Raw genomic sequence first — 22,895 nt, forward strand, 5'->3', positions numbered from 1 at the left:
AAAAGTAGTTTTTCTCATCCATACCCATGTCCCTCCTCCCGCATAAAGAGAGTATCTCATTGGTTGCTATTTGTTTTTCTAGGTTAAGAAGAGAAAGGCTGAATTAAGCTATAGCTAAGTTATTTAGAACCTTGCAATTCAAAATGTGGTCCTTGGACCATCAGCATCACTTGGGAGCTTGTAAGAATGCAGATTCTTGGGCCACATTCCATGAGAAACCGAGTTTAATAAGATCCCCTGGGTGACTTTGCATACCCGTTGAAGTTTGAGGATTCTGCTTTTCACTTCTTTCTCATTGACATCAAGTAGCAAATACTCTTTAACTTCTGTTAAATCTCTTTCAATCTCAAAAATACTAACAACCTAAATGAAATACTTCTGTATTCCTAAACTACCTACCAAATGCAATAACTCAGGTCAAAGATCTGGAAACCAGAAAAAGAACTAAAATAAAATATATGTCTCACAGGATCATGTTCTTTCCCTTTTATGGGTTCAAAGCACTTCTTTTTACTGGAAAGCACCTGCAATTAGGATCATCTCTGGTCCTGAGGACGAAGAATGGAATTTTAGTCATAAATCCTAACAATAAAATGCCATGTCTGGATAGCCATTTGGAGATCCTACAGAGTCTCTTAAACTCTGATAAATAAAACTAATAGTTTTATTCCTTGAGACATCAATTTATTAAGATTCTGCAACAATAGATTATTATATAATACTATTTTCACGACAAATATGTCAGTTTCATGAGTACTATAATTTAAAGAATATAAAAACTTGTATTACAAAGTGGAAATTGTTTTCTCCCAAAGAAAAACCTCTTGCACCTCTGTTTGGTTAATACACCCAAATCTATGCTTCAGGGATTTGGAGGAGAGCTACAAATGTAACTAAGGGTTTGAAAATACAAACTTTGAAGAAAAATTAAAAGTTTCTAGAATTAAAATGCTGAAAAGAAACTGAAATCTAATCTCTAACCTTTGTCAAAGAATGATTTCCGGCTTTTCACAACTTCTAGCATCAACCAGAAAAAAACGAATTTCATATAAAGCATGAGAGTTTTAGGTAAGACAGAAAATTAATAATGGGATATCCCCTTCTTTGAGAATATTTAAAAATATATTGGGCAGAATCCCATTGTGGTCTATTTGTGGTCTTGACTAGATGTGGAAAGATAGATTCTGTAACTCCTCAAGGTCCATTTCAACGAATAGTGTCTGTATAAATAAAATCCCATAGTGGAAATCAACTCAGGCACATTGTACCTTTCACCCTTCCATTTTCTAAGCTTTGGCTGAAGTATTCAGAAATACTGGCAGCTATATCACCTCTTCTGAAGAAAAAGTAGGTAGTGAGATTCTTGGGCCATTTTAAACTGGCAGTTTTAGAAGACTTTTAGTATATTCCCAATAGTTTTAAGAATTTATATCCTTATATACTTAAAAAGCCCTTTTCCTGCCAGTATGACATACCAATTCACGTGTGAATTAAAGGCCTTGTTAAATGTCTGAGTCAAGAAGAGGAAGATTCACGAGAGATCTGTTGCTTGACTTCCGTGCTGCTTCTTATCTGGCAATTTTAGTGTAAGCAACCACCCCCTTTCGCCTGGGCCTGGAGGGTTTACGGGGACATGTGACTTTCAGTACTAAAATCAAGACAGTTGGTAACTCTACAAGTTAGTAATACATCTTTCAGTTTGTGCGCACGCATGCTTACATGTTACCTGCTCACACACATTTAACGTCATCATTTTCTTTTGGGTTTGACCTCACTTTAGAGCACAAATAATGACCAAACAAATATACTGCCCTTTTCAATGTGTGTGCCAAGTAATGAACTATGCAACTAAGCCAATAGTTAGCTATTTATCAACTCATCTTAAAAAGGAAAGAAAAATATCCATATCCTTATTGTTAAAGGAAAATTCTCAAAATAGAGACATTTTGTCTTGACTATGCTATAGGTGAACACTTCTTGAAATTGTGCTTCCTTTTCAGTCTGAGGAAATCCATTTTCCAAAAGTAAATTCATTTTAATCACGTGAGGCTGAAAGACCGAACTCTACACCACAACTGGTGGAGGACGCTCTCTGGACTGAGTGGCTCGTCAAGTGTAATGACAGGGATTTTCACTGTCTTGTCAATCTCATTTTTTCCAAACATTTATAAAGTTGTAGAATTGGCTGTATCTTCTTCTTTTAAATAACATCGCAGTGTAAAACAACTGATGCTGAATTATTCAACGTATAACTTCTTAGACCAAAAACGCATCAGGGATGTAGAGGCATTGATTGAATCAATGAAATCTATGACTAGATAATGATACTCAAAAAAGAGTAAGCCCCCTTCCTGACTCTTATGTCATCATTTGAAGCAGTTATTAAGTAAGCTCTTTCCTCTGAAAACATGTATCTAATGGGAAAATTAAGCATTCATCCTGTCTTTCAAGTAACACTATATTTCAGAGTAACCAAAAAGAAAAAAACAAAACCCCACTTGAGAGAAAACTATTTTACAGAAGCATGCCACCTATTAAGAGAAAAGGAAGGATTGAATTAGATTTTAATCATTGTCAATCCCTAATGAAATTATTGACCCAGGCAAAGACTGTCAACTAGTGTTAAAAGCATTAAGGGCATGATTTATGGGGAATCTGACATTCACAGAGTGCCAGAGTAATACCACAAAGATTTCTTCCAAGTCAAAGGAGGAAAACATAAGTGTATGTTCATGGAGGATCAGATTTTCATCACCCTAATCCAGTGGTCAAATTTAGCCCCACAAATGGTGGAGCCATCACATATTCTCTCTCCGGATGTGATACACAATAAAATACAAACCATCACCCATGACATATTCTAGCCAAAATGTTTAACGTGAAGCCAGCAAACTTGTAGACAAAACTTTCAGCATATGAACATAAAAGGGATGGGGAAAGTCCTAAGACAGTACCAGAAGGCACCCAGACAAATTAGGAAGGTGAATCATTCTGTTGGGATTCTTGGTCTGGTCTATTCAACAAGTCAGTACGTAACGGGAAAAAAATTAGGGATGGTGCTAGAATAAAAAAGAACTGAGAGACATAGCAGCTAGGTTCAATGTGTGGGCTGGACTAGACTCTAGTTTGGGCAGAATAGCTCTAAAGGGTATTTTGGGGATTATTGAGGAAATCTGAATATGGATAAGACTACTAGATAAGATAAAAATTTTGACTTATAAAGGTAAAGATCATTAACTTAGAAAATCAGGATGGATGCAAAACTACTTGCAAAGTATTATCTCATTTTAGTAGAAATGCATACCTGTATAAAGTACCTGAAAGCATAATCAAAAAGATAATAAAGATAATCTCCAGCAGTAGGAATACTGTTTTTATTTTCATATTTTCGCTGATCTTATTTTCTAGCTTTCTCAAGGCACATATACATATGCAGTCATTGCCATCCCCTAGACTTGCTGGGCTCCTGCCTCCATTACTTAGTAGCTGTATGACCTCGAGCTCAGATTCTTCATGGTAAAAGGCTGATACTCAGACTGCGCTTAGGACATTGGTATGACTATTAAATGAAATGATACATACAAAAACTCTAGAACAGTGTCTGGCACCTAAGAGCACCATAATTGCTACCGTTATTATTACTGTAACATAATTTGTTACTGTCATTATTTTCTCTCATAGTGAAGGATTCCACTATCCACCCAGTCTCTTAGGGCTGAGAGTCACTTAGGGGCCTCGTGCCCCCTCCCACAGTAGATCAGTGATGTCCATGATTGGCATTTAGGATTGCTCCATTCTTACAGGATAAAAATGAAAGCAGTGGGCATAAAATACAGGCCTCTCATTATCTAGCCTTTTCCCTTTTCTTGGCTGTCTCATGATTTTCTTTTCTATCTTCTAAACTTTAACCTTAAGCTGTCATCACTTGTTCATCTTCTCGAGGATGTCACTTTCAACGGGAATCTACCTGACACTTATTTAAAAACAAAAAGCATAAAACACTCTTCATCTGCCCCCTTCAGGTAAAGACGACATTTAACAATGATTCAGAAAGTAATTGCTTTCCGAAGGACACTCATGATTTAGAAACGCTCCCATCATTCTGTGATTTTGTTCCTGAAAATGACCCGTATTGCCTATTGAAATGTTTATCACACTTTAAAAACTTGGAAACAGAATTTTCAAATTTGTTTTTAAATCTCTCAGAGTTTCAGTGAATTATTAAAGTCATTTTTTAAAAATGAAAATGTAACACTTTGTGATTAATTTGCAAGGACTGATTGACACCAAGGTTACAAGCATAATTTCAACCAAATGTATAATTGGTGGATGGGGCTGAAAACAAGTAGCAAATAGTCAGAAATCCACCTCTTCTGTGTGAATATGTCTTTTCCTGAAGTATATCTTTCAGAGATGACATTAGAAACAAGTCTCTAATTAACCTGAACTTGAGTGCCAATCTTTAAATCATTATTTAATCAAGATTTTTTAAAAGTATGAAGCAATTTAAATTACATTGCTTTCACTAAAAATAGCCTTGTTGGTACTAATATTACTTATTTATTAACAATGATATTTTAGTAGGAGCAAAAAATATTTTTGTTTCATTGAGAGATGAAACAAAATTCTATTAAAATATTGTTTCCTCTTTGCCTTTTAAAAAACTGTGTTGCTGTGTGTTTTACAATTTACATGATATATTAGTGGAATAATACACATATACCACTTACAAATAAATGATTATATATTAGAGTCACTTGCCCAAAATATTTTTACTGATAAAGCTGTATAATAAAAAAAAGCTTAAGGATCATTGTTCTAGGCCAGTTTTTCTCAAAGTATGGTTTGAGAAGCATCTGTGTCAGCATCACCGTAGGTCCTAAGCCCATAAAACCTGACTTTGAGCTTCTACAGACAGGATCTGGAACCTGCATTTTTAACAAGTGCCACTGCTGAAGGTGGTTCCTAGACTACGTGTTAAAAAACACAGCTTTGAAGGAGATAAAAAGCATTCTGTGGCGACCACAAGTGCCCGTGAATAAGGCATTTAAGTGGTAGCCATATGTCATAGGCAGTGCCCATAATCAGCTGCCTCCTCGTTAATCTTGAGGGAAAGACTTTGCAAAACTGACCTCATCCAGGTGTATAAACCTCTGACACTCAGTGAAGATGTTATTTCCTAAAAGATGACTCTGGAATAACGGCCCTTGTTGCCCTGGAAGGACTTTAAAAATGACCCTGCTTTCTGCAACTTCAGGTGTTGTGGTATGGGTTCATCATTGGAGGATCATCAGAGGATAAACTCATGGAAAAGCTTTGATAAGTGTGATTTCATTCTGATTCATCAGAGGGCCCAAGTTTAATACATTCTTTAGAATAGGTAAGTAAATAAATAAATAAAATTCTAAAAGCACTCCCAACAACTAGCACTACCTTTAGACCCAGGCAAAGAGCCACTGTCCTGAACCCCTCTTTCAAAGGACCTACATCTCACACACACACACACACACACACACACAGACGTAAATGTATTAAAGAACACATGGTACCTCTGTCATTGGGGATTTATCACTCAACAGGACACAACGCAACTCCAAACCCAAACATCTGCTCCTCTGACTAACACCATTCAGGGCCCATAGAAATGCTTCTACACACTGTTTGCTGTGTGTCCTCACAGTAAAATGTGATCACACCCAAATGCTGCAAAGGTTTGGGATGTGCTGCTAAGAGCACTGGAGGTGAACACTGCTACCAAGAGCACGGAGAAAAGATAAATTAATCAACTCAGCAGATCCTGTGAATGCAATATAGCTTTTCCTCCTGCAGTATTGTTTCTCAGAAGTGCCTGGCGTCATGCTCTTGCTTCTCCACCACATGATTCTGCACGTCCAGTATTTAGGGAATCTTTGCAATAGTTGCACCTGGCAGCAAAAGAACATTTTGCAATATTAAGCAATTCATATCACTCCAAAGTTGGTATGCAGATCTAGACAAATCATTCGTGAGATCTCATACCAGCACTTTACATTAACAACCATCATTGTTCAATATGATTTGAACAATAGCATTGCAAATAATTTCATTTATATAAAACATTTTAAATTAATTTTCAAAAAAATTAAATAAAATTTCAACTTTATATAAAATCTTATATTGATTAATCAAAATTTTTCTTTTCTATTTTAATTTTATGTATAATTTGAGTATTTTAGAATAAAAATAGCACTTCATAAATAATATGTATTAAAATAAATTTAAGCTTAAATTTTTCTATATCTATTTTAATGTGCATTCTTGATGAAAATATATTCAAATTTTAGACACTACTTTTAAAATGTAGAATTAAATTTTATTTAAAATCCTTCAGAACACAAATTATGTTAATTATAATAACACAATTAGTGATTTTTGTTGAAATGAAGACAAGAAAAATAAATTTAATAGAGTAAATACAGAATAAATTATGAATTATGTCTCTTAATTTTATTACTCATCTAAACATTGCCAGCCCAACAACAAAACATCCAGACATGTGCAATAACAATTAAACTAACTCGTCTTTCATATTTTCCCAACAAAAATCATAACTTCACATAGTTTTCAATTTTTCATTATGATGGTATATTCATCAAGGTACAGGATGGGACATATTTTATTTAACAATGTTTTAGCTGATTTATAACTTTTAAATATTTAGACATATGGTACGTGGGTGCTCATTTGTACTCTTGCCTTGGGCTACACAAATATTACAGGCAGGCTTGACAATTGTAACAAACAAAAACAAAACAAAACAGACACAAAACAGCAAGAAGAGGATCATGAAGTTGTAGGGCCACTATCATCTCCTTAGGCTTTTCAATCAAAGTTACTGGTTTTCACCCCACTCAAGATATGCCACTTACAGTCATGCTGTGTCTACTTCTAAAATAAAGCAATGATTCCAGATTGCTGGTCTATTCTAAAGCATTTGCTTTTCATTGCTAAACAACTTCACTGCCAAGTGGGAAGGATGTTCTCCAGATTTAGAGAACCTTCAGAAGATTCAGCAGTTATTGGCTTTTGAGTGTGAGTTCATATATGAAGATTAACATGAAGTATACCTTTTTACCATGATGACAAAGCTGTGCAGACTCATCTATTCCAGGTGACACTGAGATGCCACTTGCTCCTCACCTAGGAAAAACGTTACATACAGAAAGAAAAATGAACACACTGGCATTGAATTCCTGCTAAGTAAGGAGCCAACAGGTGTGCAACTACATATTTAGCTGAGCCTACAGTTATTTAAAGTTCTTTCTCTCTATCCTTCCTTTGTACTTTGTCAACCTTTAAAATAAAATGGCTATTTTACCAGAAAAACAAATTTATTTGAGAATAGTCAAAGAATTGCAATTCAGGATGTGTATGCTATGGTTGACCATAGGAAAATCCAACAAACAAGGGAGAGGAAGGTTATTTTATAGAGAAAAAGGAGCAATTGTTTTGAACGAAAGTCCCTTGGAAAAAAGCAAGAGTTCAGGATGGTGATGGCTTCTCATTGGCTGAGTTGCTGAGGTAGTCAATTTCTGTTTGGCATGTAATGTACTCTTCCTGCGACTGATGATTCTTTCCTGTTGGTGACTTCTGTTGTGGTCTGTAATTGACTATCTTTCCTGTAATTGACCATCTTTCCTGTAATTGACCTTGAGTGGTACGGCATGAGAGCTTCCCCTTTGGGCTCTTGACTCCATTTTAAATGAGGTTTCCCTTTATTAATTTCCACATTTTCCCCTTTTGATCAAGATCTTTCTCCAAAAGCATCAGTGATCAAGAGTCAGGTTCTCTGCACGTTGTAGTTTTGTCCCTAGGTGCCTGGAAGGACCTTTCCTGGTTGTCACATCCCACGTTGGAGGGAAATGGTACAGTGGCTGGAAACCATTTAGGCCATATTTGAATAACAAGGAAGGTTAGGAGGGAGAACTCTCAGGCATCCCTTATTCAAAGTGTATAACTGTCCAAGGTCATAAGCATCAGAAATCATCTCAAATTGTTGAGCTAACATCACCTTATTACAAAAGTCATGTTTACAAAGGTTTGACAGGCAATAGGTACAGAGTTCAACAACAAGTATACAAAGCAGGATTAAAAACAATACAACACGCCCTGTTTGTATTATAGTTCTAAACCAGGAGCCCAGACCTGAGGGTAACCAGCTGAATAAATCAAAAGAGAGTGGGCTATTGGGTGAAATTTGTTGCAGCCAATGTGCTTGCTCCTTAATTCTAGGTAATTGGATCTCTACTTCCCCAGGGGTGTTTATTCATGTGCAACAGGAGGTATTTGTTACTGCACAGATACCTCCCTGCTCAGCAAGTGGGTAATCAAGAGCTGTTATGGTTATATAAAACTATTCTGGCCCATGAGTTAAGTGACTGTTGTTGGGTTACAGCTGCTTTAGCTGTGGAATTGGCCAACTGTTCTAATGTTAGAGAGAGATCCCTGATCATTTGTTCATTGGCACTTACCCCAATCCATGGAAAGAAAGCTCTCCCAAGGAGGCAAGCCCAGAATCATGCATGGCCCTAGAAGCTTTTGTTTGAGGCGATTACAGGAAGTTAGCGGAATTGACCGATGAAAGGCTTCAGACTGGTTATTCAGGGAGAACAGGGCAAGGACACGCTGTCCTCGTACTCTCTGGGTATCAAAGCAATGAAATGCCCAAGCATGAAGGCTATCGTCCAAGCCTCCACATATGAAAATGTAACCAGAGAGTGTACATAAAGCTCCTGCATAAGTATCAGTATTTATGAACTCATTCACTTCACAGAGGCATTAGCACTACTTAACCAAGACTCACGCATTATGTCGTTACTTATCAGGAGGTTGCCTAAATATATGGGTATATCAGAGAGTGTACAAATGATCCGATATACACTGGCTATCCCATAGAATGTTGGGTTAAATAAAGGCAAGAAACAAAATTAGATGGGCTTAGTACACTGACTTTATAAAATGAGCCTGCAGAACAATTTAAACATACAATGGCATCTGGAATTCCAGTGAAATTACTTATAGGGTAATCTAAGGGGTCATTATTGTCTTGAACGGATTGAGGTTTCTGATGGTAAATCCAGCAATCAGAGAGGTTTCCTCCTTTTGTGAAGGATTAAGAAATACAGACACGGGTGTTATCCTTCCATAGAAGGGAGGGAGGAAACAAAGTGAGAGATAGCAGTGAAAGAAAAGCACACAGGCCTGGTCTGGACATCTTGGGCAAGCTGTCCGCCTCAGATGTCAGCTGCTTCTCTTCCTGGTCCATTTGATTTGGAGGCCCCCAGTGTGCGTACAGGACTAGATGTCAGGTAAAGCCTTCTTCAGCTGTGAGGTATGTACCCAAGGCTCAAGATCCTGAAGTTTGGCTGCATCTGGGAGGTGAGGAGGGCGTAGTATATTCCCTTTCAAAAACATTTCAAGGGCAGTAAAAGTTTGGAGTATCATAGCCAGACATTTAAGTAAACTAGAATTTAGGATCCAGTCTGGCTTACAGGTATTTAACAAAACCCTAAAGACAATTAATACGACTAGAATTCATTATCTACAAAGGTGAAAACATAATTTTTCTCTCCACAATAATCTCATTTTTATTAAAGATAATCATAGTAAATCTAATTTGTTTGTATTGAACTTCAACTGATTATTTAAAGAGGCCAATTTTTCCAAGCAATTCCTTAAATCTATCTGCTCATTTCTTAGTCTATGTACATCTTTCTTGAATATGACACTCTAGTCAAAGCCTTGGTAATGTAGCCAATATTTCCAATTGTGTCCTGTTACAAGGAGAACAGATTTTCACTGAACCCATGAAAATACATATGGCGTCATGAAAAGAACACTTAAAGAGTTTCTGAATTTTGGAGGGATCAGGTAAAGAGAAAAAGATAAATATTTCAACCCCTATTGCAAAGATACACTTTACTGCATTGCTGTAAGTTAAAGATAGCTTAAAGGAGAGGAGAAAAAGGGGTCCTTTACATCTGGAAAACCAAGCATCAAAGCAATCAGTCCACCACTAGAGTTTCAGAAATTCCTGCCCGGTTCAAGGTTACGGGATCTTAAAGTTATCAAAACCTGGATTCCAGAGTACTTGTCAAAGTCTTTTCCATGTATCTCTTTGAAAATGCAACATATTTGTAACAGCATCAGAGTAAAACAATCACTGTCTGTAACTGACAGAGGACTTTTTAAACAGGCAATGGGTATATGCAATTAACAAGGAAATTTGGGTATTTTTGTAACATTCATTTTAGATAGCAACTAGAATTACAAGTAATAACATTATATTAGGACATATCACATGTTTAGGAATTTTATACAATTTCTAGAGCACTTTTTAGTAACATTCACCCATACAATATAACCTGAAAAGGTTTATCAGTACTTACTCAACTGTGCTTCTCATGTAATTTGACATACCAAATAAGCCTAATTAGTGTAATATCACTCTTTTTTTTTTTTTAAAGATTTTATTTTTTTCCTTTTTCTCCCCAAAGCCCCCCAGTACACAGTTGTATATTCTTCGTTGTGGGTCCCTCTAGTTGTGGCATGCGGGACGCCGCCTCAGCGTGGCCTGACGAGCAGTGCCATGTCCACGCCCAGGACACGAACCAACGACACACTGGGCCGCCCGCAGCGGAGCGCGCGAACTTAACCACTCGGCCACGGGGCCAGCCCCCTAATATCACTCTTTTTATAATGAAAGGGAACAAATCTTTTGAGATGCCCCAGGAGCCCTCTGGAAAATTTGAAAGTTACATCCAGGTTGAAAAGACTTCATTTAGAATTTAATATTTTGGGAAGCTTGTCAAAAATATCAAAATGTTTGGACACTACCAAATAGGATCACAGATCGTTATGAAATAATACTAAGTATCTATCTGACCAAAGTAAAAATAAAATGTTTAAAAGCAAATATAAATGCTTACATGGTTGTAAGCAAAACTTAACTCCTTTAATACTAAGAAGACTCAGTTCTGTTAAGTAATTAAGAGCCTGATAGAAACACAGGAAATTATTTTGATAAAATACAAAATCTCTGTTTTCTTGGCATATTATTTAAAGGTAAAGAAGATCTCATAATCTGTTATCAAAAGCAGACCAATAACCCATGAAAACCTGTCCTTTACAGAAAAGCAAGCCAAATTTTAATTTTGCATCAGCTTATTTCGGTATTAAAACTCATTTCAATAAATTCATCTTAATCTTAGCCAGCTTGACCACGTATTAAAATTCCTTTCCCAAGATTCCTTTCCACAAACCTTCTACAACTTTTTACACTTATATTTTGTCCTATGTTTTCGTCTTTCCCATTCCATAATAACCAGCCTCTCCTCAACCACTTTCTTTTCTCTCAACAGAATGCATTTCCATTCCTCATACCTTCTTTTATTGAATCACACATCCTACTTTCCTAGCATACACAGATGTTTCCCTTATTGTTACATATATTGATCAGAATTCTTATCCCTTAGAATCTTTAATTCCTAGTGAAAAACTAAGAAGTAAGCAATTGTGAACTATATTAGCATTTTTCCGCTTGGCAAACTTACAAATACCTCTTCTAAGTTTCTAGAAACATGTGCCTTTTTTTCATAGAAAATTTCTCAGCATGGCATAAAATGTGTTCCTAATAGACTCAAATAGCTTTAGTTGCTCTACAATAGGAAACCAAAAGTAAATAAAACTATGTTCAGTAATCAATGTTCGTCTCATTTGGAAATGATTTAGATATTCAATGACTGTCCATTATTTAGTTTAACTTAGTATAAACTTTGATCTTATTTACATTTATTTAAATTACTTGCTTTTAACAATCGCTTGGATTTGACATTAAGTAGCCAACCATCATCTTAAGTTACTTTCTTGCTGACAAAGTTTGTAATAGAGATAACATGAGCTTAATAAACTCTGGTAGAATGAAAGCTGTATGTCTGCATTATATTCAGCATTGATAACTTTAAAGACATGTCTTTTTCAATTAAACCAACAACCTAAAGCCAGCTTTCATTTACTATAGTTTAATCCTAGATCACATAAACTTGAAAACATTTGGGTTAGTTTTGGTTATATATCTGAGGTTTAGGAATATTTAATTTATAAGCATTTAATTTCAAGCCAAATACATAGAGCTCTTTTATAGATCAATCTTAGCAATACCATCCAAAGGTAGAAAAATATCACATACAAACATAGACATATATAACATATAGACAGACACAGAGACCTTACAGCTTTTGTTTTAAAAATTTCAGCCATGTCTCAGGTACAAAGTTCAAAGGAATAGTTGAATTCAAATTATGTTTCCGGCTAAGATGAGCTAAGTTAAAGTTACTTTCTCAAATAGCCAAAGTTTCAGCACTAGAGATGGTGCAGAAAAGTAGAAAGATGGCACTCGAGGTGAGGCTTGAGCATAAGGCAGAGAAAAACGGGGAAAAAGAAAGAGAGGCCTCGGAAACCATTTTGTCTTCCCTCAGTTTTTCAGTCGTTTCAGCTAATTTAGATACGGTATCTTGTAGTGAGCTGATTTTAGAGTTTTGTGCACGTTTATAAGCCTCCAGGTACCAATTAAAATAAACATACCATTTGTTTTGCTTAATTTTAAAGCTGTAGTCTTCCAATTTTGTTTTAAGGAAAATGAATTTGGGGAGATCAAAAGTTCCCTGTAACAGCCATTGTAATTCTGGACTACTCTTGGTCACTTTGGCACACTTAGTTAAAATGTGCATGTAGAGGGCCCAAAGTTCTCAAATATAAACCCAGCCAGAGTCCTAAAGGAGGGTTTCCCTCAGAACATTTAGATGACTGGGATCCCATTTATGAAATATCCTTTGAAAACCCAAGAAAGTTGCTAGATTCCTAGCCCTGATCCCTGAAGGAATCTAAAAACAAAAGAAAGTTGCTGGATTTCTAGCCCTGATTCCAAAAGCAAACTGAAAACCAAAGAACACTCCTGGATTTTCAGCAAGCCTGAGCCGCAAAAGGAACTGTGCTACCTTCAGGAAACAACCAAATTCTCACCAAGGATGATGCCTTGAACCCAAGGACACAGCCTTAAACCAGGAGGACAAAGTCGCTCCCCCAAGAGGACAAAGCCTCTCTCATCTGGAATAAAGTTGAGGAGGTCAGAATGCAAAGGAAGTAGAGCTCAAAATTGGACAGGAGGCTAACCAAACCAAAAGTAGGCAGCAACTCACGGAAGCGATGAGCACAAGGGGCTCAGTGTAGGTACCTCACTTGGTTCCGGGGGTTGTCTTCTCTCAGGTGTCTTCTTTGGATCCCACTTCTGACACATATATGTCAATCTTAAAAATAAAACAGCCAGTTATTTTATCAGCAAAATGAGTTTATTCAGGAATAGTCAAAAAGAATTACAATTTGGGATGCGCATGCTATGGCAGATCACAGGCAAATCCAACAAAGAAGGGAGAGGAACATTATTTTATAGACAAAAAAGAAGAAATAGGGAGGGGTTGTTTTGAACAAAAGTCCATTGGGGAAAAGCAAGAGTTCAGAGCGGTCATGGCTTCTCATTGATTGAGTTCTGGAGTAGTCGTTTCTGTTTGGGATGCAATGTACACTTCTTTCTGTAATTGACGATCTTTGTTGTTGTTGACTTTTGTTGAGGTCTGTAATTGACTATCTTACCTTGAGTGGTACTGTGTGGGAGCTCCCCCTTCTGGCCTCCTGACTCTATTTTAAATGGGGTTTCCCTTTACTAATTTTCACACTTCAAAGAAGCAACGTAGTTTGATTCAGGGCACAAGCTGTGGTACCTGCCTGACTGGGTGCAAATCCTGGCTCCACCAGTTTTCAACTTGCGACTTAGGGCAATTCTATGCCTAGGTGTCCTGTCTACAAAATAGGTACTAATGGCTACTTATCCCAAAGGGCAGCTGTGAGAATTACATGGGTTAAGTGCCTAGAATAGCGGATGGACATGTAGGAAGTGCTGGGTGTATATTATGCAAATTTTTTAAATATCCCTAATTTTGTCCTCATTTATAAGAGCACTATCAGGACAAATGTCTTAAGCTGACTGCTACAGCAGGTCAAAGAAAAAAATTGCAACATTTGGATATTTCAAAGCTCCCTTTATCCTCGACTTTGGGCTATTTAAATTGCATAATCAATTGTCGCGACACCTGTTTCCTTTTCTCTTTCTTGTAGGCCAAACTCCCTTCTAAACAGGATTTGTGGTGGTCTACAACATCAAAGCACACTTCACAAAGATCAGTGACTGTCAAAACAAAAAGATGGCTAATTACTTGGGATCCCTGTGTCGTCCTAGGTGCAGATCTGACCACTCCCTTCCCACAGCTGCGTGCCTGTGGCTCTGTGGCCCAGATAGCTGGACAAGGATGATTCTCCTCATGCTGGGAGAGGTGAGGGCTTCTCTGGGTGAGCCTTGAGAATTACTTCAGTGCCACACATGACAAGTTTATTCACAACAATTCCTCTCCTCCAATCCCCTTCTCCCTCCAAAACTTTTCTAAAAAAGTGTAAAAGCGGAGGACCTGAGGCGGGTTCGAGGAAGGCCTGGACGGGGGGGGGGGGGGGGGGGGAGGAGGAAAGAAAGGTCATGCGGTAACCCCAGTGTGTTTACTCTTACCGTATTTTTTTTTTTGACGGAAGCCCTAAAAATCTCCCTTGAAACCCAGAGGCTTTTGGCATAAAACTTGAAAAAGTCTGATGTAAGAGGTGAAAATGCTGTTTTTCAATCAGGCTCAAATTTCTGAAATAATGATCTCTTTTTGCATGTTTTCAGGAAGGATGTCGGTAATATGGTTACAAAATTTTTAGCAGACACATAAAATGGCTCTTCTATCGTCTTCAAGTTCCCTCATGCATTTCTACAGATGATTTACACATTTACTGCACTCAAGCAATCTTTATATCAGACACTCTAAAACTTTTTAGATGAGGTGTGTTTGTTTCCCTGTGCTTGCTTAACAGGTTTGTAAGCTAAGTAAGGATCATGTCTTTTAAATCAAATTCAATGCAGTTCCTGGCACAGGATTTTGCATGCAGGTGCCCCGTAAATATTTATTGTTGATTATTAAAAAACAAAACAATGAAAAAATAGTTCAAATTGTGCAGGGTTTTTTTTTTTTTTTTTGGCGTGGGGGAAGGAGTGAGCCAGAAAATAGTAATCTTTAAAAATTAATCACTATTTTCCATGACTATAAAATTCATAAGCATCAAAACTCAAACACCAATACTGTGCCTAAAAGTATAATAATAGTTTTAAAAAACAACGGTTAAAATAAAAAAGAACATAGGCTCAAAAGATATTGTAAAAATAATTAGGCTGATTCTCTGAACACATGCACCATTCTCAGGAGGAGAGGGGAGAAAGCACTATTCATTCCTTCTCCTTTCCAGTTCATCCTGGTTTTGGCAGACTCTAGTCATCTAAAAAGCACTTTTCTTAAGTGTACCCGTGGTAATTAGGATCATCTTTGTACAGGTGTGCATTACATAGGGTACAGGTTTCCTTCAGCCAGGAAACCCCAAAATACAGTGACTTAAAGAAGGAGAAGATTGTCTCCCATAACAGTCCAGAGCTCAATAGTCTAGTCCAGAGCCAGCAAACAGCCTCAGGTTGAATCTAGCCTGCTGTTTCTGTTTCTGAGGCAAGAATAATTTTTACATCATTAAATGGCTGAAAAAAATCAAAGGAAGAATAATATTCTGTGGCATAGGAAAATGATATAAAATTCAATCTTCAATGTCCATTAAATAAAGTTTTATTGGAACATAGCAACACTCATTCATTGATTCATTCATAAAATATTCATTCATTGAAGTCAAGTATTCATTCATAGTCACTATCTATGGTTTTTTCACTACAATGGCAGAGTTGAGTAATTGCAACAGAGACCACATGCCCCACAAAGCCTAAGATATATACTATCTGGCCCTTTACGGAAAACATTTGCGGAGCCCAGGCCAGGGAGCTCTCACTCCTGTAGTCCATTCAGGGCCCCAGATTTCTGTCATCTTGTGGCTCTGCTGTTCTTTAGGTGGGCCCTTGCCACCTCTGTGTTCTAGCCCTTGGTAACAGAGACGAGTTAAAGAGGAGGGCAGCCAATTTCTTTTTAAGCATGTTAAGCAGAAGTCGCACATATCACTTTTGCTCACCCGCATTCCTTTGATGAGCTTAGTCAAATATCCTACACACAGACGAAGCAGGGAGTATGGGTGTGGGGAAGCGGAAGTCAACCAAAATCTTGACACAGCATGAAGTACACAGAGTAATTAAATCTCAAAAATCTACTGAGTACCTGAAGTCTATTGAGTGCCAAATACAGAGAGTCATAGTAGCCTATGGTCAAAGGTCTTCGCTATATTTATTAAAAAGGCCACAATTTTATGGGAAAGCAAACTGATTTTCAAACTGGAATAATCTTCTAGAAGAGACTGTAGTATTTCAATGCACATTTTAAGGATGAAATGTTCTCCAGGCTCCCCTCAGAATCCCAGGATACAGAGTATTTTCATGCACGTGATGAGGTAGATGCTTGGTGATTGTTGGTAAGTTACTGAAGATATTTTGGTATCAAGGAAAAAGATGGGGTGTTGTGATCCCATGGTTACTTCAGGTCCTGTCTCAAGCTCTGTGAAGTAGAACAAGACATTAATCCACCTGGATCTCAGCTCTATTGACTACTTATTATTTATACTTTCTGTATTTATACGTAGTGCAGAAATTGCAGTGACAAAGTATTTGCATTTTTGTGCAAAGTGAATTTGACTAATAGACAATCATTTCGAAGGTTCTCATCTTGACTAGTTGCTTTGTGAAAAATATTAATTCACATTCCACAAAGAATTGAGCAAGAAGAAAGATGCGTTTCACTTTTTCAAATCATCGATGCAGGGACGAATCACTTTTATAAAAAATCTTATATTGCTCATGGTTGGTTATCACTGCATTATGTGATGTGTTTGAAAAGCTCTGTGCAACCATCCGCCACTCTGGAGAAGATGGCTGCCTGAAACTGCTCTCCTGTTTCTGAGCAGGACCTCGGCTATAAACGGCAACCTCACCCTAGGACGGTACTGAATTAGCCTTCTAAATTAGAACCACAGCCAAGTATTTCGATGCTAGACATGTTCTGAAATTAGAAACAGAATAACTTTGGAAGTCTTCGGAGTGCAAGATGGTCTTAAAAATTTGAAGATTAAATTTACTACCATCTATTGGGTGTTTTGTAACATCTTTCAAAGGCTTGTTAGAGCAACCTACATATGGAAAGGAATTCACCACATATATGAGAAAAGTTATTTCAAATCAATGGGAGAAAACTCTTTAATAAATACCATAGGCATAATTGGCCATTCAATTGAAGAAGAAAAATAGCAAATTAGATTTCTACCTCACAACATATACAAATTAATTCCAGAAGGATTAAAGAGCCAAGTGAAAACAATTTTTTAAAGTATTAGAAGAAAATATAGAAAAACCCTTTGTAAGGAAGACACAAAGCCCAGAATCCATAAAGAAAATCCATATAGGTCAGACCTATTGACCTATATTCATGTTTAAACTTTCTATAAGACAAAGGACAAAATAGGTAAAAGGCAGACTTCAGATCAGGTAACATATCTGTAATATATAAAGCATATGTATCATAGGAAAAAAATGACATAAAGAACCTTTATAAATTAATAAGGATGTAAGCAATGGATATAAGCAAATTTCTTCAATTAAGAAATACAAATGGCTTCTAAATAAATGAAAACGTTCTCAAACAATGAGACATGATTTTACTCATCATACAGACAAATGTCATGAAGACCAAATATATGCAATTCTGCATAGCATGTGAGGAAATGGGGACGTTCATGTGTTGGTGAGGCTGTAGGTTGCAGGGAAATTTGGAAGTATCTATCAAAATTTAAAAATCATGTTTCCTTCAACCCAGCAATTCTACTTCCGTGTAGCTCTTCCTAGAGAAATACTTACACATGTGCAGACAGAATCATATACAAGGGTGCTTACTGTTCATAATAGTGAAAATTGGAAAGATGGGAACGTTCATGGGGAAAGGCTAAATGGATTGTGGAACATTAGGTAACAGTTAAAAAGAAGGAGTTACATTTATAGTTGTGCATGTAACATATAAAGGATGCTCTCACTTATTCAAAAATCTCATAAAACAAAACTGTGTTTTGTTTGTACTTGTGTCTGTGAATGCCTAGAGAAAGGTCAGGAAGATGCACATCAAACCAGCAGTGGCCACCCCTTGGGGGTTGTCTCTGAAGGTGATTGGGGGGGCTGGCTGAAGAGGAACTCTCACTTGTACTCTGTTCTTCGTTTGAGAATGAATTTATGGAGAAGACACTCTCTGAGATAAAGGGTTATTTATGTAATTAAGGTTAAATTATGAGCAAAGCGAAAACGCCATGTGAGATATTTGCTACTAATTTGCTCACAATGTTTCTGCAGCTGTATGTGTCACCATTTCTCATGCTGTTCCACCTAGGCACTCCAGTATGTATCTCTACAACTCAAACTGGCCCAGTGTCAGGTGAACCTGCTAATTGTTCGTAAATTTACTATTTTATACCATTTGGACGGGAAGTAACAGGCATTCCTTAGCTTTATAATTTATTTCATTGCCTAAGTAATAACTGGAAAAGACAGTTTAAAAGCAATCATTATTTTCAAAAACTTTGACCAATATTTATTCTGAAATGTCAGGTTCCTTGGTAAAATATCAAAATGCTAAAAATGAAGGCATCTTTTTTAGTTTATTAGAAAGTAAAAATTACTTATATTTATAACTAGACTCTAAATCCAATAGAATGGATTAAGATTTCTGCCAAACCTTACTTGAAATTTTTCTACCTTTAGCAATAGCAATAAGTTACTTCCACATTTTAAAAAATATCTTAATAATAGTGTAAGGCAAGTGTGTGGAAAACTTAGCATCTTCATTTTACACTGTAATAAATTCAAGCTAAATCAACATCAAATTAACCAGAATAAAGATTAGGGCTCAAGTCTTCTGATCTCTGGCCCATGTTTTGTTTTGGTTTTTTCCTTACATATGGCCATCTGCCACAAACTAGACTTTCTTAAATCTTCTCATAGTGCTTTCTAAACTGAAAGCCTTACTTCTGAGAATTATCGTACAGCATTTCATATACTGAAATTGGAATACAGCATAGGAAGCTAAGCGAAATTCATCTTAGAAAAAGGTGAAATTGAATAAAATGTCAAATGTATCTGAACTGAGTTAAAATGAAAAAGAAATTTCACTCTTGCACAGAGGATGAAGCTTGCAAAAATAAAATTTTGGTCTATCACAAAATACATGTTCATTTGTCTATTAGAAAGGGATTCCCCACACTATTTCATTTAAAAATGAATCCTCCATCGCTCTTTCACTTTTAAGCGGATTCTAATTACTAAACTATAGTCTAAAGGAATTATCACATGTTAATTTTTCAGTGACTTAGCCTGAGACTAAGGTGTATATTATTCCTATACCACATAAAAAACATTTTGTAGAAAGATTTTTTGCTGTATATTTTATATCAGATTTTAAGAAGCAAATCTTATACGTAAATATACCTTAAAGTCCTCTAAATGCATTTTAAAATTGTGTAAATACAGTTCAGACTAAAACAACAAAATTCATTTGTCCTCTATTAGCCTGTATTACCGCATACAGCTGGATAAATCAGTAGGGTATTTTGAAATGGCAAGCAAGGACACACATGCCTGTTGTTTTACCTACGACAGCTGACCGAAATATATGTCAGAGGGGCGTGTTACAGCTGACTTCCTTACGCCTGGTGACCACCAGCAGTCAGAGAGACCACAGAAGAGAACCAGCCTCTTTCCTCCTATAAATTTTCAATTTGATGTGCTTTTGTTGTGAAACATTAGCTGCAAGTCTGTGGCTGAAACTTTATGGCGTATCCCAGACCCTAACTCCCTGCCGGGAGGTCCGTGGACCCAGGTCTGCACTGAACCCCACATGCACTACAGCAAGTCAAGGGCACGGCAAGCGCAGGATGCGAGCGCGGCCACCGCAAGTTACATAATAAAAGAGAACCAAGGACACCGGGAAACGTGATCAAATGATAATATTTATCTGCCTGATGCGCAAAAACGTAAACCTTCGTCCCTTTCTCCTTCAGATTGTGCCACTGCCGGGTTTGTTGTCACGTATTTTGGAAGATAACATAATGGAAAATTCAGGAGACTGATTAGTCTTGGAAATAATAGCTCTAGTATTTATTTTAACCATTTCCAGGCCACAGAAAAGGAAGATGCTTAGGCGAGTCACTGCCTCAACCCTGGCCAGACCCCTTTAGGGGAGAAAAGGACAAATGACACTACAACTTTCAGGTTTGGGGAATCTACTTTCGCTCTTAAAAACAGATGAAAGGTGTCGCTGCGGCAGCAAAGACCGCGGCGAGAACGCGGGCGTCTCGGTGCTCCGCGCCTTAAGGATCTTCTGGCTGCCGGAAGCTCTGTGCTTCCAGTTGCACCCAAATCACAGTTTTCACTACTCCTATATTTGGGGTGATGGTGGGAAGCCAAGCATCATCAATAATAGAATCTGATAGGCACTCTCTCTCCTCGCACTGTGTCCCCGATTGGAATTCTTCCAGGTTCCATTCCCTTTGCTTTGTGCAGATCCCTGGCCCTGGGCTCCGTCTCCTCCACACCTGGGTCACTTTGGGTTGGGCACCTGGGCTCCCCTCGCCCCAGTCTTGCCTCCCTCCACCCGTGTGTCTGGTGGCGAGCGCACCCTCTCCAGCGCTGGCCCAGGAAGGTGAATGTGGGGCTGGCTTTGAGACAGCCAGGACCTAGGAAGCCCAGCGACACCAGAAGAGAGACTCCTAGGTCACAAGCACCTCCTTGTAAAATGCTCGCGCGTTATAGGCGCACACCCAAGCTCTAACTTCACTCCGGCTAATCGCGAGGAAAATAACAGGCGCGTTGTAGTGGTCTCTCCTGCCTAGCCACTCGCGGTGAAATTTCCGACACCCGGGCCAGCTAAGACACGGGATTTGCACCACAGCCTCTCAGATCCCAGAGCCCGAGCCGGGCGCTGCTTGCGGCTTCTCCAATTTCTCCGCTAAGTGCGAAGGAAATCGCTCCTTTTGCTCCGCGCCTGCGAGGCCCACGGATCTGGGAGCCGGGCCGGCCCGGGAGGACTCCGTGGGCCGGGGGCTCCGGCGGCGCCCGCGGCGGCAGCTCCTCCGCGAGGGTTAACAGCAGTCCCCGCGGCCCGGCGGGCGCGGAGGCTTCCTCCCGCCGGCCCGGGAACGTGGATACCGCGCCCGCAGGATGTTCGCCGGCTGGGCCGGGCAGTCAGGAAACATGAGAAGGCCTCAGTATTCCTGTTCCCGGGCCGCGCGCGCCCGTCTGGGTAAATAAAGCCGAAACGACGGCGGTGGCGGCGGTGAGCGCGCTGGAGCCCGCGCGGAGAACATGCGGCGGGGATGGGAGTGCGCCTAGCCTCGACGCGGGAGAGCCAGCCGCCCTGCCGCCGGCCGCCGGCCCCACCGACACAGGTACAGCCCCCGGGTCGCGGCGTCCTCGTCCGGCCAGCGGGACGGGAGGCTCCCTCTGGCTCCCGAGCTGCTCCTTCCCTCCACCCTGGACGCCTCCTCGCTGCTCGCCCTTCCCCCACTTCCCTCCGAGGTCCGGTGGGGACGCGCCCGGGGGCGACTGAGGCTGGCCCCAGGGTGGGCGAGGAGCCTGGGAGCCCACCTGGCCGCGCCTCCTTTGCTTTAAAATTGTTCCCGCGCAGCGGGCGGGGCAGTTCCGCAGGGAGGGAGCTCCCCAAGCGACGGTTTAGAGTGACTCGGGGTAAGTGGAGAGCACAGGAGCCGAGAAGAGGCGCTGGGGACCGCGCGTGGGCGCCCGGGGAGGGTTCGGAGTGGCGGTTCACACGCCCCTGACCCCTGGCGTCCCGACCCGGCTCTGGGACCTTTGCCGCCCCCTCCCACCGCGCCTGCTGCCTGCAGGCGATCTCTGGGTGGGCTTGGGACAGCCGGGGAAGGGTCCGCGCTGGCCAACCTCGCCATGGATTCGCCAGGAAGAACGCGAGACGTTGCGTGTAGTATAGGAGGACGGGGGTGGGGGAGACGGTGGGGCTAGGAAATGATGTGTTACACAAACAGAGCGGCGTGAACGCAAAGCGCTAAGCGCACTGATTTAAAAAGAAAAAAAACAAGGCGAGTCCTGCCCTGAGAACGGGGGCTGCAAGCGCGGAAATCTGCTTTCACACTTATCGCCGAGGCTGTGTGCACACCCAGACACGTACCTGTCTGCGCGGGAGGACTCGGTCTTACGGTACACGGGGCAGCCAGCGGAAATCTGACTTCACCTCCCCACAAACACTGACGGTAACCGCCGTTTAATCGCTGGGGTCACGGCCCTACATGTCGCGCGTGGCCGCTGCCGTGGTGGCCGGAGGGCGGGGTGGGTGGGGGGCGTTGGCGAGTGTGGGCGCTCGGCGAGGCGAGGATCTGGGTATGGGGTGGGGGGGGCAGCCCACGCCTCGGCAGGGCGGGGGAAGGGGGCGCTGGCAGCAAAGCGGAGGCGGCTGGGAAGAAACGGGAGCTACCCCGAGGCGCGCAGATGGGGCGGGCTGGGGCGGCCGCGCGCCTCGGGGCGGTAACTCGGCTGCTCCGCGGCGGCGCGGACTTGCCCCGGACGCCCGCGCGCGGCGGGCAGAGGCTCCCGGCCGGCGCGACCCGGGAGGTGAGCTGGAGGCTTTCTCCGACGGTGGCAGCCGCAGGCCCGGCGGTGCGCAGACAGCGATGCCTCCTTCTGTCCCCAACACCTTTGCAGCCTCTGAAATGGTTCCCCGAGACCCCAG

At 40.1% G+C, this 22,895-nt stretch overlaps 1 protein-coding gene and 1 long non-coding RNA gene across 5 annotated transcripts in view; one reads left to right on the forward strand and one right to left on the reverse strand.

Moving 5' to 3' along the window:
• Window positions 1-671: 671 nt before the first annotated feature.
• On the reverse strand, window positions 672-22,661 carry LOC139080444 (uncharacterized). Its single transcript, XR_011534961.1, has 4 exons — window positions 22,338-22,661; window positions 13,236-13,343; window positions 7,107-7,179; window positions 672-5,924 (listed from the first exon to the last, which is right to left on the reverse strand). It is a non-coding gene; the product is annotated as an uncharacterized lncRNA (long non-coding RNA).
• Window positions 20,780-22,895, forward strand: part of MKX (mohawk homeobox) — a 63,342-nt gene continuing 61,226 nt past the window's right edge. The window contains exon 1 of one of the 4 annotated variants that reach the window (XM_008529599.2): window positions 20,780-21,582. The gene's annotated coding sequence lies outside the window, so the exon portion shown is untranslated. Of the gene's footprint in view, window positions 21,583-21,855; window positions 22,420-22,647; window positions 22,778-22,895 lie in introns of those variants that run through there. The other 3 variants (XM_008529600.2, XM_070600858.1, XM_070600857.1) reach the window with 3 other exon arrangements.

The sequence above is a fragment of the Equus przewalskii genome, chromosome 30 (genome assembly GCF_037783145.1).
Source record: "Equus przewalskii isolate Varuska chromosome 30, EquPr2, whole genome shotgun sequence".
NCBI classification, from domain to species: domain Eukaryota; kingdom Metazoa; phylum Chordata; class Mammalia; order Perissodactyla; family Equidae; genus Equus; species Equus przewalskii.